This window comes from Macaca fascicularis, chromosome 11 (genome assembly GCF_037993035.2).
Source record: "Macaca fascicularis isolate 582-1 chromosome 11, T2T-MFA8v1.1".
NCBI lineage: Eukaryota > Metazoa > Chordata > Mammalia > Primates > Cercopithecidae > Macaca > Macaca fascicularis.
Window position 1 is genome coordinate 87,724,087 of NC_088385.1, and position 16,416 is coordinate 87,740,502.

Genomic DNA, 16,416 nt, shown 5'->3' on the forward strand with positions numbered 1-16,416 from the left:
CTAGGTTGGTCTCTCTTTCCCTTTCTTTCCAGCCCAGAAAAGTAGGTATGTTTATGCCATTTTGGAGATAGGTAAACTGAAGCTCACAGAGTTTACAAAACTTGCTTAAGAATAGTAGCACCTGGCTTCACCTTCACGATCTCCTGTGATTTCCACTAAGAAACATCACACTCTGTTTTTTTTGGGTTTTTTTTGTTTTTTTTGAGATGGAGTCTCACTCTGTCGCACAGGCTGTGGCATGATCTCTGCTCACTGTAATCTCCACTCCTGGGGTTCAAGCAATTCTCCTGACTCAGCCTCACGAATAGTTGGGCCTACAGGCGGCCACCACCACGCCTGGCTAATTTTTGTGGAGCCGGGGTTTCACCATATTGGTCAGGATGGTCTCAAACTCCTGACCTCAAGTGATCCCTATGCCTCAGCCTCCCAAAGTGCTGGGATTACAGGCCTGAGCCACCACTCCCGGCCTCATCGCACTTTATTCTATGTTGTTGAAGATTTAGTTATTTCAGCCTTTTATTTCAGAGTTCCAGATAAGTATATATATGTATATAAAATCTTTTAAGAGATATATAAATATATATCTATTAAGATATATATCTTTTTTTATTATTATACTTTAAGTTCTAGGGTACATGTGCACAACGTGCAGGTTTGTTACATATGTATACATGTGCCATGTTGGTGTGCTTCACCCATTAACTTGTCATTTACATTAGGTATTTCTCCTAATGCTATCCCTCCCACCTCCCCCCACCCCATAACAGTCCCCTGTGTGTGATGTTCCCCACCCTGTGTCCAAGTGTTCTGATTGTTCAGTTTCCACCTGAGTGAGAACACGCAGTGTTTGGTTTTTTGTCCTTGCGATAGTTTGCTCAGAATAATGGTTTCTAGCTTCATCCATGTCCCTATAAAGAACATGAACTCGTCCTTTTGTATGACTGCATAGTATTCCCTGGTGTATATGTGCCACATTTATTCAATCTAGTCTATCACTGATGGACATTTGGGTTGGTTCCAAGTCTTTGCTATCATGAATACTTCCACAATAAACATATGTGTGCATGTGTCTTTATAGCAGTATGATTTATAATCCTTTGGGTATATGTCCAGTAATGCATTGGCTGGGTCAAATGGTATCTCTAGTTCTAGATCCTTGAGGAATTGCCACACTGTCTGCCACAATGATTGAACCAGTTTACAGTCTCACCAACAGTATAAAAGTGTTCCTATTTCTCCACATCCTCTCCAGCACCTGTTGTTTCCAACTTTTTAATGATCGCCATTCTAACTGGTGTGAGATGGTATCTCCTTGTGGTTTTGATTTGCATTTCTCTGATGGCCAGTGATAATGAGCATTTTTTCATGTGTCTGTTGGCTGCATAAATGTCTTCTTTCGAGAAGTGTCTGTTCATATCCATTGCCCACTTTTTGATGGGGTTGTTTGATTTTTTCTTGTAAATTTGTTTAAGTTCTTTTTAGATTCTGGATATTAGCCCTTTGTCAGATGAGTAGATTGCAAAGATTTTCTGCCATTCTGTAGGTTGCCTGTTCACTCTGATGGTAGTTTCTTTTGCTGTGCAGAAGCTCCTTAGTTTAATTAGATCCCATTTGTCAATTTTGGCTTTTGTTGCCATTGCTTTTGGTGTTTTAGTCAAGAAGTCCTTGCCCATGCCTATGGCCTGAATGGTATTGCCTAGGTTTTCTTCTAGGATTTTTATGGTTTTAAAGGTCTAACATTTAAGTCTTTAATCCATCTTGTATTAATTTTTGTATAAGGTGTAAAGAAGGGATCCAGTTTCATCTTTCTACATATGGCTAGCCAGTTTTCCCAGCACCATTTATTAAATAGGGAATCCTTTCCCTATTTCTTGTTTTTGTCAGATTTGTCAAAGATCAGTTGGTTGTACATGTGTGGTATTATTTCCAAGACCTCTATTCTGTTTTATTGGTCTATATCTCTGTTTTGGTACCAGTACCATGCTGTTCTGGTTACTGTAGCCTTGTAGTATAGTTTGAAGTCAGGTAGCATGATGTCTCTAGCTTTGTTCTTTTGGCTTAGGATTGTCTTGGCAATGCAGGCTCTTTTTTGGTTCCATATGAACTTTAAAGTAGCTTTTTCCAATTCTGTGAAGAAAGTCATTGGTAGCTTGATGGGGATGGCACTGAATCTATAAATTACCTTGGGCAGTATGGCCATTTCCACAATATTGATTCTTCCTATCCATGAACATGGAATGTTCTTCCATTTGTTTGTGTCCTCTTTTATTTTGCTGAGCAGTGGTTTGTAGTTCTCCTTGAAGAGGTCCTTCACATCCCTTGTAAGTTGGATTCCTAGGTATTTTATTCTCTTTGAAGCAATTGTGAATGGGAGTTCACTCATGATTTGGCTCTCTGTCTGTTATTGGTGTGTAGAAATGCTTGTGATGCTTTCCTCATTGATTTTGTATCCTGAGACTTTGCTGAAGTTGCTTATCAGCTTCAGGAGATTTTGGGCTGAGACAGTGGGGTTTTCTAAATATACAATCATGTCATCTGCAAACAGGGACAATTTGACTTCCTCTTTACCTAATCAAATACCCTTTATTTCTTTCTCCTGCCTGATTTCCCTGGCCAGAACTTCCAACACTATGTTGAATAGCAGTGGTGAGAGAGGGCATCCCTGTCTTGTGCCAGTTTTCAAAGGGAATGCTTCCAGTTTTTGCCCATTCAGTATGATATTGGCTGTGGGTTTGTCATAAATAGCTCTTATTATTTTGAGATACGTCCCATCAATACCTAGTTTATTGAGAGTTTTTAGCATGAAGCACTGTTGAATTTTGTCAAAGGCCTTTTCTGCATCTATTGAGATAATCATGTGGTTTAACATACGCAAATCAATAAATGTAATCTGTCATACAAACAGAACCAAAGACAAGATATGTATCTTTTAAGAGATATAAATATATAATATTATAAATATATCTTAATATATTAATAAATATAATACATGTAAAATATATTTAATACATATATGATATATTATATATACACACACACATCTTTTCTCTCTCTTATTTTGTGTGTGTGTTGACTTGAGACATACTCAAAGGGAGGAATGGATGAAGGGAAGTTAGGTCAAAGAACAACAGAACTATGATACTGGTTCCATTCTGTATACATATAGGTTAATATTCAAACAACTGCCTATTTGATATATAAAATCTGTTCTTAGCAGAATCATCAAAGCTATGTTAAGGTCGGTTTCACTTAATTGAATTTTTTTAAATTATATGACAAAATCAAAAGACGGTTTGCATAGAGCATTAGCATACCAAGGAAATGTGTTTAGTTAGATTACAAATGAAGTATAATGAGCACAGTTTCATATGAGAAAATAGCACATTCAAACTAGAGTTATTTCAGCCTGGGTATTAGAAATTGTTTTTGACTGATTTAAGATAACATGTTATCTTTCTTAATTCACACAGCTTTGTCAAAATAGCACTAGATTAAGACGAAGTGCCAACCAATACTTTGAAATTTAAATGTTTATTTTTGAAAACCATCATAGCGTATCTTACATTTATTTTATCTTTATATTTGTTTTGATAACTACTTATTTGTCTGCTCATTCAACAAAGACAATATACTGATTATATGTCAAGCACTATACTAGGCATTGGGGTATTACAGTGAACAAGAAAAAATTCTTGTTCTCACTTGTTTTATATTCTGTAAGGAAGAGAAAGTCAATAAACAAACAAGAAAGAGAACAATTAGTGACTAAGTATTGTGCAAAGAATGAATAAATTGATGACTAAACTAGATCTAGAATAATGTCAGAATTACAAAAGACAGGGATAGGGAGAAGGGCCTTATAGGGAGCAGGAGAGAAAAGCCAGGGATGAGGGAGCAGGCATAGTGTGTATTTGGGTAAAATCGGCAGTTCATTTTGGAATATAATAATTAAAAAAAAAGCCTAAAGAGAGCTATTGAGAGTTAGGTGGTGGAAGGTAATATAATTAATGAACAGAAATACAATGAACCTTTCATTAATTTCTTTGTGCCAATCATACAATAAAATGTACGAATGCAATCTATGCTAAGAAAAATATTTGCATCATAGCATCTGCATTAAAAATTGCTAACATCAGAATGAACAGTTACTAATTCAGAGTTGGATGTTAAAAAAATTTAGGATGAAATTAAAATATTAAAAGTAAATTCTAAGGGCGGGCATGGTGGCTTACGCCTGTAACCCCAGCACTTTGGGAGGCCAAAGTGGGAGGATCACCTGAGGTCAGGAGTTCGAGAGGAGCCTGGCCAACATGGAGACACCCCGTCTCTACTAAAAATACAAAATTAGCCAGGCATGATGGCGCATGCCTGTAATCCCAGCTACTTGGGAGGCTGAGGCAGAATCGCTTGAACCCAACAGGCAGGTGTTGAGGTGATCTGAGATCATGCCATTGCACTCCAGTCTCGGCAAAAAAAGCAAAACTGTCTCAAAAAAAAAAAAAGTAAATTCTAATTATTATTATTTTTTATTTTCTCCAAAAGAAATAACACTTCTCTGTTTTCACATTTAGAAGTTATGACTGATCTTTTAATAATGAAATTTAAATTCAAAGCTTAGTTTTTTCTTTTTCTTTATGCATCCCAAACTCATATTTACATCTCTCAGGAATGTCTAGAAATACAAGAAATATTAGACAAACTAATTTTTAAAAGTAAAACAGTCTCTTCTCACATTTGCTCAGGAGATATTTCTAAACTATTAGAACTCACAAACTTTAACAATTTTAAAAACATCTTTATTACCATTGTCATCTAAACATTTTAAATGTATTTAACATTGAGTAAAAAGTTAGGCTTTTGTCTAACAAATTAAGCACCTGCAATATGCTAGGCACTATTCTGTGCCTGGAACTTGGTTTTGATGAAGAGAGACAGATAAAATACAAATTAGCCAATCAATCAGATAATCTTAGGTATTGATTATCACAAACATTGATGTGTTAAAGCCTATTCACACTGTATGTGAGACCTAATAATGTGCATTTTGTCTCAACATCACTTTCAGTTATGTCACATTGGTATCATTTGATTGACCATGGTGGCTGTATTTAAACCATTGGGATTGGTAAACACTCTGTACCAATTTTTTTTTTGTCCCTCTGGAAAGCCACTTGTTAAACATTTACCAGAATACCACAAAGTATATGATGAAAATAAAAGAGGATGCTGTGATGAAATATACAACAGGGAAAGAGGCTACTTTGGAGTGGTCAGGGAAAAAGTCACATTGTACTTAATAGAACATTTTTTAAAATATCAAATCTGCACTCCACTTGATGTGTGTGTACTGACTAGGACACAGGACCAGAGATGGAGTTAGAAGTAGGAGACATTCATATTTTTATGGAGTTTACAAAATAATTGGGGAAAAAAGCATAAAATTAATTACAAAATTATATATCAATAATAAATGATACTATAAATTTATATGTGTTAAAGTGATACAGAAATAAAAAAGGCAAGTGTGTGTTGTGATGACTTTCTGGAGGCAATTTATGTTGACTTCCAGAAGAAACTTAGAAATATTTACTTTCTTGCATGTAGATAGGAGAATGTTTTACCTTTGAGCAGAGTTACTCTTTGCAACTTTGAATCAGAGGATTGCTAAGCAGACCAGGAACTTTTTTTTTTTTTTCATTTCTGTATTTGTTTTATTTTATTATTATTTTTATTTTTATAAAATAAAAGGAATCTAAGGAATTTCATAGAAAACTAAAGAAAGAGGAGGGGCATAATAGAGTCTCAATGTGGCTGGGGAGTCTTACCATGGTGAAGGGATAACACTGTCACCTGATACTTGGAAAGGACATTAATGAGAGCTAGGACTTGTTTGGGACTCTAACTTTATTTAAAACCTGGTTAAAATGGTTTTTTCTTGAGGAGCACCTCAATATCTGACTTCTATCCCTTTAAATATAGCTTGACTTCTTCCTCCCACCAGCAAAATTGATCTCTAATTTTGGTAGTATGGAATTAATTAAAGATATGAGGAAGAAACAGATGAACAGGCCGTCTTCAAATTCTTCACATTCTTACACCGTACAGTAATTGGGGCTAGTAACAGAATTTACTCTAAGTGTGCTGGGAAACATACATGTCAGTAATTAGCAAGTTTAAGAGCTAAACCCACCATTAGCATGGACAGCACATTCAGTAGAGAATTCCAAACTCCCTCTAGTTTTTATCCTCCAATGCTCTAATTTGAAGCAAAAATTGCTATAATTGTAGTTAGTTTATATTTAAATATCATCTTTCTGGGCCCAGCCTAAAACATAAAATGCCCTTTTCTCAAAACTAATTAGGAGGATCAAATGATGCTCCTCTAAAACAGTTCCTTACTCTCAGCTTCTGTGTTTCCCTGGCCTGTCTGGTCCTGGAGGAACTCTTACACTCTTGCCCCTCAGGTGGGCCTTTCTGACCCTGTAATCTCCTTATGCTATTCCCGAGTCTATGCCATTACACAAGGCAGATCCACTTCCTGAAATGCAGTATCTCTGAGAAGTTTCCTCTTTTAAAGGTTTCTTAATTTTACTTCTTGCTTAAAGCATATACCCACATAATAAATCCAGTTGTGACTTTATTGTAGTCTCTTAAGGATTTAACTAGAATGGGGGAAAACAAAGCAATTGAAGATGGTTTTAACTCTATATTAATATCTCAAGGCTCCTGTCACCCAGAATATTGCATAGATTAATTGTGGTAAACCAACCTGAATAAATATTTTTATCTTGACTCCAAATCAAAGAAATCCCCAAAAAGTGGAGACAGCAAGCAAATCTCTGCCATCTTTATCAAGGTAAGATAAGCAAACAAACTATTAAGTCTTTTATAAATCTTATATATTCTTTCTCTAACAAGAGTTTTTGTTTTGGAATTTTTAACGTAAGACAATGCACGTGTCCAACAGTTCAAAAGGTATTGTTGAAACCCACTCAATCACAAGTCATCAATGTTAAGAAGGATTTTTTTTTTGGTATATTTAATACCATATATATAATATGAAATGTATATAATGTATGTTATATGTGCACATGTCTTTTTAAAATTCTAAGTAGAATTCTACTATACACTATATTTTGCATCTTTATTTTAGTGATATTTTCATATCAATACATATACATCTGCATAATTCTTAACTACTTCATAAAATTTCATCAAAATAGTCTCTCATAGGTGTAATCTCAGGTTGTTTCTAGGTGTTTGCTATCTCAAACAGGCTATGAAAGAAAATCAGTCTTGTTTATAGCATCTTTATAAACATGAATTCCACTCAGTTATGTCCATGTCGTTTTGAATAATCCAGTGCTAATGTGGCCATTTTCAATTTTGCGCTTCCAGATTATAATACCTGCGATGCATTTATTCCTGCTTCATTGTGTGCATTCTATCATATGCCATTTGTTACCACTTATCTATAAAAATGTCATATGTAATTGAATTCATAAAACCTAAAATTATTAAAAGCAAAAAACTAGTCACCATAGACTGATGACTATTTTTCCATTTGAAATATGTGGTATCGTACACTATCCAGATGACTATTCAGTAAGTCAAAAGATGATGACAATGATTTTCTACTAAGAAACAAATAGTATATATGTCGAAGGAAGATAAAAATTAAAAGCCTAAAAGTACCACTTTTTGCAGTGGCTCACACCTGTAATCCCAGTATTTTGGGAGGCTGAGGCGGGTGGATCATGAGGTAGGAGATACAGACCATCCTGGCCAACAAGGTGAAACCCTGTCTCTACTAAAAATTTTAAAATTAGCTGGGCCTGGTGGTGCACACCTGTAATCTCAGCTACTCAGGAGGCCAAGGCAGGAGAATCACTTGAACAGGAGAGTTGGAGGTTGCAACGAGCCGAGATCGCGCCACTGCACTCCAGCCTGGTGACAGAGTGAGACCGTCTAAAAAATAAATAAATAATTAAAAAATTGTATGTATTTATCACATACAATATGATGCTTTTAAGTATATGCATCATGGAATGATTTATGTCTAGCTAATTAACATATGTATTAACTCACCATATTATTATTATAGCGATGAGAACACTTTACATCCACTCTCTTATGTCAAGAATACATAGATTACTAACTGTGGTCATTATGCTGTACAATAGAGCCACTTTTAGATATTCGTTGTGAAATTGTATAGGAACACAATGAAAACACAAAGAGATGTTTAAGTACTTTCATTTTCAAATAAAATGACATGTTGATTCATCAACTGAATTAAAAAGCTAAGTACAACTTAAAACAATAAATACTATTCTTCCATTAAATTTTATTAGTAGTTAGTAATGCAAAGACTATTTTAAAAGCTAGTGCATATAGTGCTCTCTACTGGCGTTATCTTTATTACAACTACAATCACTGTAGAATTTGTAGTTATATAGGAACCATCATAATAAATTTCTGTCTCCAAAGACTGATAGTATTTTAATTTTAATTTCTTTTTGTTTTCTCCTTTAGGGATGTGTGTGTATATGTATGTGCACGCATAAATATTCATTCTTGAACTTCTACACTGAAGTCAGTTGTGAATTCTGCAAATAAGTTGCCGGCATACATCACCACAAATAATCATGTAATAAAGAGAAAATACAAAAAAGATGGATGTAGAACAATAACCGAACTGAAAACATTATGCCTTACATAAATCAGTAGCAGCTACAATGCTTGCTTTTATTGTCTTTGGAGAAAACAAGTGGGGGCCTCCCAGGAGCAGAATGGCTGGGGGTGTATATTTAGGAAATCATGGTGGACAGTGACCACCATCATGAGCTCCTTCCTGTCTTTCCTCCAACACTCCTTACTTCCTGCACCATCTTCTAAAGATTCCAAAAATCTTACTGGTGCTTTTTTAAAGCTTAGGAAAACATTTTGGAATGGTTATGAAAGACATTTGCTTCAGGAGAAAGAGAGAGAGAGAGAGACATTCTTCATTTATTCTATAATTTCATGTCTAGTTGATGCTTAGTGCCACATACTGTGCTAAGCACTAAACATTGAGCAGTTTTCAAAACCACGAATACCTGACTGGAATTATTGGTATTTGTAGGAATTATTCCTCAATAATATAAATGTGATTGAGGAAAGTACATCGTGCAATGAGAAAGCCTTTAACTGGTACATAAACCAATCTAGGGATTCAGAAAGGATATCTCCGGAGCAGTAACATTTATGGCATAATGTGAAGAATGAGTATTAGACGTTAACCAACCAAAGGTGAAAGTTGTAGAGAGCATTCCAAGATCAGGTACCCTATGGGGTACCTTAGGCATGAAAGCACTTGGCCCTTTCAAAAAGCAGAAAGAAAGGTCAATGTGGCTTAAGAAAACAGAACCAAAGAATCTGTCAAGCTAAGGTAAAAAAACAGGTCTTGAAAGCCACATGAGGGATTTTGGATTTCATCCCAAGAGAAATGGGAAGTCATGGGAATAGTCTTAAATAGCAGAATAAGTGAAATAAAGAGATTTGTATTTTCTTTAATATCTGAATGCAATGTGAAGAGTGATCAGGGTGCAGGGAGTAGGTATAAATTAGCAGTGACCATTAAAGAGGCTATTCAGCAATCCAGGTAAGAAAGTACAGTGGTTTGGACTACAAAGATGGAATCGAAACTCAATGAAGTGGATGGATCCCAGAAATGTTTGAAGGATAACACCCACGGCCTTCGGTAAGATTGTATGCAAGTGGTAAAGGAGACAAGATATTTGAAAAGTGCCTCCTGGACTTCTGACATGAATGAGTGGATAAAGGGTGGTAGGAAATATTGAAGGAAAAATTGGGAAGAAAAGTTAGTTTTCAACTTATGAAGTTTGACACCAAAGTTTGACACCTTTGAGATGTGAGGAAACCACACAACGAAAGACTACTGAATGGGGAGTGTCTCACACTAAACCCTTAGGAAAGCCTACATTTAAAGTTCATATAAAGGAAAAGGATCCAGGAAGGGAGAAACAAGAGGTAGAAGGAAAACTAAGAGAGATTAATAGCATATACAGCAAGGGAATACAAAAGAAATGGGCAATGTGTCACAAGCGCTTCTGAGAGAAGAGCCAACCTGAACAAAGACCCCTGGATTTAGTGATATAAGAAGCAAAGCCATGTACTGAGACCAAACTAGGTCTGAGTAGAGTACAGAGTATTGAAATAAATATTTCATAGAGGTATTTTTTGTTTTCCTTTTTTTAAGTATATATATATATATTGCATAGAGTTAATAAAAAGTGGATCGAGGTCCAGGTTTAATCAGTTTTTGAAGGATCTGCTTCACCTAAGTTGATTGATACTGCCTTGGCCACATAGGTTCTTCCACTCCCAATCCTCTTAAATGCCAAAATATAAACTCTACGAGTAGCTTTGTGAATTACTTCTTTTAATATTCCTCAAAGTAAAGCATAACACTTTATAGTTCGGCTATTGCTTAGTGGCTTCAGTTTCTCCATAGAGCACTGAACTGATTTGGAGCAGATGATCTTTCCCATCATGACTGCCTGACTGAATAACCATGGATGGAGGAAACCCTCATAGCTCTGGGTAACTTCCTGGTCAGGATTTTGCAACGTGACCATCATTTTTCTAAAACAGTACACTGCTAATCATATATATATATATACACACACACACACACACACACACACACACACATATATAATTTATTTTATTTATTTATTTATTATTATTATTTTTTGAGATAGAGTCTCGCTGTGTTGCCCAGGCTGGAGTGCAGTGGCGCAATCTCGGCTCACTGCAACGTCCGCCTCCCAGCTTCATGCCATTCTCCTGCCTCAGCCTCCCAAGTAGCTGAGATTGCAGGACCCCACCACCACGCCCAGCTAATTTTCTGTATTTTTAGTAGAGACGGGGTTTCACCGTGTTAGCCTGGATGGTGTCGATCTCCTGACCTCTTGATCCACCTGCCTCGGCCTCCCAAAGTGCTGGGATTACAGGCGTGAACCACCGCGCCCAGCCCTATTTTTTTTTATGATTAATGTTTAGTACATGATTCTAGGCCTACTAAAATATTTGAAGCTGATTTTTACTTCATTTCTATTTGATGTTACTTACTATGCACCCACATATGCTGATTCTGTCTTTGCTGCACACAGAGAAAAAGTAACTCAAAAAAAAAACCCAAAAATGACAGCCCTGATATTGACATATATATCATTGAACGAGTTGCATCCATCTGAACATGTTTCTCCAGAGTCAAGATAAAATATGAAAACATTTTTTGAGCCATAATGGAATTTGATACTCATTACGAGTATCAAATTTGACCAACAGTGGAAAATGAGATGAGACCCAGAGAGATTATATCAACTGCCCCACTATTCCTAGCTGGTGAGGAACAGGGCTCAAACTGGAACCCAAGTTTCAACCAGTCCAGTACCCTTTATATTACACTGTGCTGTTACACTAGATTGTAAATTTCACAAGTAGAGGGACAATGTTTTGGTTGCCACTGCATATTCATTGCTTGGCATTTAACTGATGCCCAGTAAATATTTGTGAATAAAAGAATTAGAAGGCCAGCACAGTGACTCACGCCTGTAATCCCAGCACTTTGGGAGACCGAAGCAGGTAGATCATTTGAGCCCAGGAGTTCAAGATTAGCCTGGACAACATGGTGAAACCCCGACTCTACAGAAAATACAAAAATTAGCTCGGCATGGTGGTACAGCCTGTAGTCCCAGCTCCTACAGGTGGGGTATGAGGCAGAAGGATCGCTTGAACCCCAGGAGGTCAAGACTGCAGTGAGCCATGATCACACCACTATACTCCAGTCTGGGCAATAGAGCAAGATCCTGTCTCAAAAAATAAATAAATACATAAATAAAATAATGAGTAAAAGAACCATACTGTCTAGAAAATAATATTCATTTAAAATACATTTTACAATGGAAAATTAGTTCAACTACAGTTATTAACTGCTCACTTTGTACAACATGTTTTATCTTCTATGTTCTATGGAGATTTACAAGAAAAAATTTTTTAAAAAAATGTGGCCCGTGCCCTACAGGAACTTACATTTATCACAATTCTCTGCAAAACAGGGTAGGACATGGTAAGTGCCACCCTATATAAGAGATATGAACAAAGTATTACATGGAACATGGAAAGTTTCACAAACGTGGTGGTATTTATGCTGGATCTTTTAAAACAGAAGAGTTTTTAGGTGGAGGTAGGATTGAAAAACATTTCAGTTGACCTAAACAGAAAGTCTAAAGGTACAGTCAGGAAATGATGGTATGTGTTTTATTACTGAAACAGTCTACTTGTCTGGAACATGGGAGACATGAAGGAAAGTGGAAACCTGTGAAAAGTAGAAAGAAAAGGGAAGAGAAAGATACTATAGGGGGCTCTGAGAGTTACCTTAAGGAGTTTAAGATTCATTCAGTCTAAAGCTTTTTGAGCAGGAAGGTGATAGGAAGTTCTTGCCAGTGTGTTAAAACTTATTATAGAAAAATGATGATGAATTTTAAAGAGGTATAATTACAGAATGTCAAAATTATCCACATGAACTAATGATATTCTATGTTAGTATGAAGAGAAGAGATTCATTCTCAGGTCATAGAGACAGGCCTTCACACCAAACTACAGCTTGACTCATTGGCTTGATGGCCTTCCATACCATTTTCTTCAGTGTTTGCTATGGCAGAAATGAAAAAACATACTACTTTTTTGAAGGTTTATAAGTCTGACTGTAGAAAAATCAATGGTATACAAAGGAAAGTATGTAGTGGCCTAAGTGTAAAATTCTGAAGACCCACATTTTCTTAACATCCCATACCTTTCCTTAAGTGTCCCTTTATATACTCCCAAATAACTGTATTCTTTTGTGAATACCCTCTAATTATAGTAGCTTATCTGATCCCAGGTAGTATAAAAACGTGGTAATAATTCTCAAGATGGCTTAAGTATTAACAGACTTGTAAATAAAGAACAACAATGAAATAAGGAAAAAAGTGAGAGATATTTTGACTTAATAGGATATAAACAAAATATTGGTACTACATCAGTGATGAGAGGTTCATTCTGGGAAGCTTTGGGGGAATTATTAAGGATTCCTATTTATTTCAAGATGAGTTCTGAAATAATGATGATATATTCATTTAGTTGAAATGTTTTGAGAACAATGAACTAGATGAGGAGAGAGAATGGCTATGGAGATTTAAATGGTGGTGTGTATACTGAGTCATTTATGTCAGTTCTGTTATAATTATCATTAATCCCAATTTTACAATGAGAGACAAAGCCTAAACAAAATGGAAATATCATGGAGCCTATAGAAATGACTGAATATTATCACATGGGAAGAAGTTTTTCCCCCTTACATCAGGCCTTTATGTGGATAACATTGCCCCATAGATTTTTAGCATCATAATGTTTTAGTACATAATGACTGGCATTTTGATTTAGACTACTGGACATGTAAGACAAAGATGTGTGTAAGACAAATGTTAAACATATACATGGGATTTATGTACCATTATCATGTGGGATGTATACACATGATATAATTCTTGAAACAGAGTATCTACATTTGATGTCAGTGGAACTTTCGCATTAATAAATGAGATAAAATATTTAGGGAATAAGAGAGATGGAAAATGAGCAGGTTAACAATTTTGTGTTACGTGCAGCTCATAATTGTAACTTTGTGAAGAGCTCCCGCTGAGTCAATGGGAAGTGTGGGTGGAGGTTAGTGCCAAGTTAATTGTTGTATTCAACATCTATCAGGAGAAAAAGTGCAGATAAAATTGCAGCATTTATGTTTTTGCCTTTCAATTTTCCTTCATCTCCATACTTGTTAGGTTTTCTTCCCTTATTATTATTTATATCCGATGTCCGAATTTTTTTTGTTCCCCTGTCTCTTCGGTTTACTGAAGAAATACATTTCATAAAATTGAGTTTCAGGGCATTTAAAAAAATAAAGACAATGTCATCCATTGATTCATTTTCAATATAAAATTGAAAATATAGTTCTATGGAAAATATTACAAGCAATCTGATGGAAAAATAGATTTTGTAAGGAAAGAGGTGTTTTATCAGCTGTCTCTGTGGCATGCTTGGGGTTGTAGTACACCAACAATACTAAACCTGCAGGTAATTTTAATTATCATCTGACAGGTCACTTTTCTTTTTTAGTAGTTCTCTAGTCCTTCGGGATTCACTGCTCTCAATGACTATAGATGCTTCTTCCATGTAATGAAAGAACTTGAGACTTCAAATGTGCAGCTTCAAGAATTTGGCTTTCCGATTCTCTATGAATCTTCATCTTTGCAATGTGATTTAGAGCTGAGTTATAGTATCATTATATGTCAAGGGTACCACTATGTAACCTTCCATCAACTCCAGGTTGACATTGTCTTTAAATTTGAGGCTTGAAATTACTATTTTTTTACTTCTTTCTTAATTCAGAAAATTAATATGTACGCAAATTAAAGAAAATCTGCGTTTTACTACTAGTGATTTTACTTCTCACCTACTTATTCTTTTCTTATGCTCCCCTTCAAATTTTCCATATCTATGTTTGCTTTTATTTTCATCTCTTCTATCAATATTCATATTGCCTTTCCAAATTTTTACTTTCCAAGATGTTCCATTGCTAAATTTGGAAAGAATTTACACAAATCCTGAGGGAAATGATAGCAAACAGAAAAATGAAACATCCTTCTGTGAACTGTAAATTTTCATGTTTATTAAAGCAAAAAATCATTCTTTAAAGAGGAATAAACAAAACTACTTTTGCTTTGTGTCTTCACCTTCTGAAGAGAGCTCTGAAAAAAAAGTCCATCATATTACATATTTTATTGACTATTTTAGTGAAATAAACATTCCAATTAAATTAGTAAGCTTTTGATATCGTGTATGATATCAAGTCTGAGCACCTTATATGGCAAGCATATATAATTATGTTTGTTCATAGGCTTATTGGTGATTTTGAGGAATTTTTCTTTTATCTCTATGGAAACCATGAGTCATTCATTTATTTTCCTAGATTTACAAATTCAAATTCACTTTAAAATTTAAAATAAATTAAAATATATTAATATATCTTCCTGCAACTTGGTAACATCATTATCTCCATCAGATGAGATATTCTTAGGTGGGCATTACCTTATTGCATCGAGGGAATTATAAATGTGTTATTTTCAGAATGAGATAGATATCTGTTGAGCTTCTTTATCCTCTTGGTCTGAAATCCCCACTTCCTAAAGAATTCATTTAGTAATATTCTGGTGTTGCTCGTGGTGTAGAAGTTTTCACTTGAACACAATAGCAATTGGTTATCAAATCACTGGAACATTTAGACGTTAAAAATCCATGAATATTTTTTAAGAATATTTAAAATGTGAGAATATAAAAATAGAATATAGACAACTGCAATTGATCCCTCAGCTTGATAACAGATAGAAATTTTTAGAGCTAAACACATTATTTCTACTACCTAGCTATAAAAGGACAATATCATAATGACAACAAGTGTGTTTATCAATTTCAAACTAGATTCTCATAATCCTCAACTTGTACCAGAATTTTATCTGAGTTCTAAAATATAAAAATCAAAACATACTTCTATTTGTCTTAAATTTTTATATAATTTTAAGCAAAAGATTCAGTTCCATTGATTAATACTTGGCATGTTTCTATGAGCTAAATGAATGCTGAGAAATGTGGAAGCTCCTTACTCATTTAAAGTGAATAAGCTGCACATAGATACGGCCATGTTTGGGTTTTTTGTTTTGTTTTGTTTAGTCCACAAATCTGACATAGTGGTGAATGAAAAATGAATAAATGGGAAGAAGTTAAGGGAAAGAGGAAAGGGACAAATGGATAAATAATACAAGTATATTTCTAAGTGTTTATCTTATATCTCAAATTTTGTATATTAACTGCAATACAGCAAGCAGACTAGTGTTGCCTAAAAAAGTCTGAGCCCGAACGAATTCCTAAGTTATCTTTAATTAGCATATCCAAGCACCCTATTAGGGATGGCTGGCTTCTACTTAACATTGCCTTTGCTTTACAGGCTGTCTGGAATTTTGCAAATTACAGCGAGATTACTTCTAAAGGGTTAAACTGTAAAGTTATCTACTAAGGCAAAAATTGCCCTTGAAATCCCTTATATTACCCATAAAACTTGATTTTGAAGATCTATACTTTTACATCGTAATTTGTAAATGCATTAAAATTTGAGGAGTACTGTGCTAAGCTATGGCAAAACAAAGTCAAAACTCTGGGTAGTGAGTGAGTGACCCATGTGACCCATAGTGCTCAGTGACAGTATAGTTTAGAGGTTAAGAATCCCTGCTTTGAAATCAGTGTGCTGACTCTGAATCC

The 16,416-nt window shown here is 35.2% G+C and overlaps 1 long non-coding RNA gene across 1 annotated transcript; it reads left to right on the forward strand.

Moving 5' to 3' along the window:
• The first annotated feature begins 2,652 nt into the window (after positions 1-2,652).
• LOC135966286 (uncharacterized) lies at positions 2,653-10,007 on the forward strand. The gene is made up of 2 exons (XR_010579518.1): positions 2,653-6,856; positions 8,536-10,007. It is a non-coding gene; the product is annotated as an uncharacterized lncRNA (long non-coding RNA).
• The last annotated feature ends 6,409 nt before the right edge of the window (positions 10,008-16,416 follow it).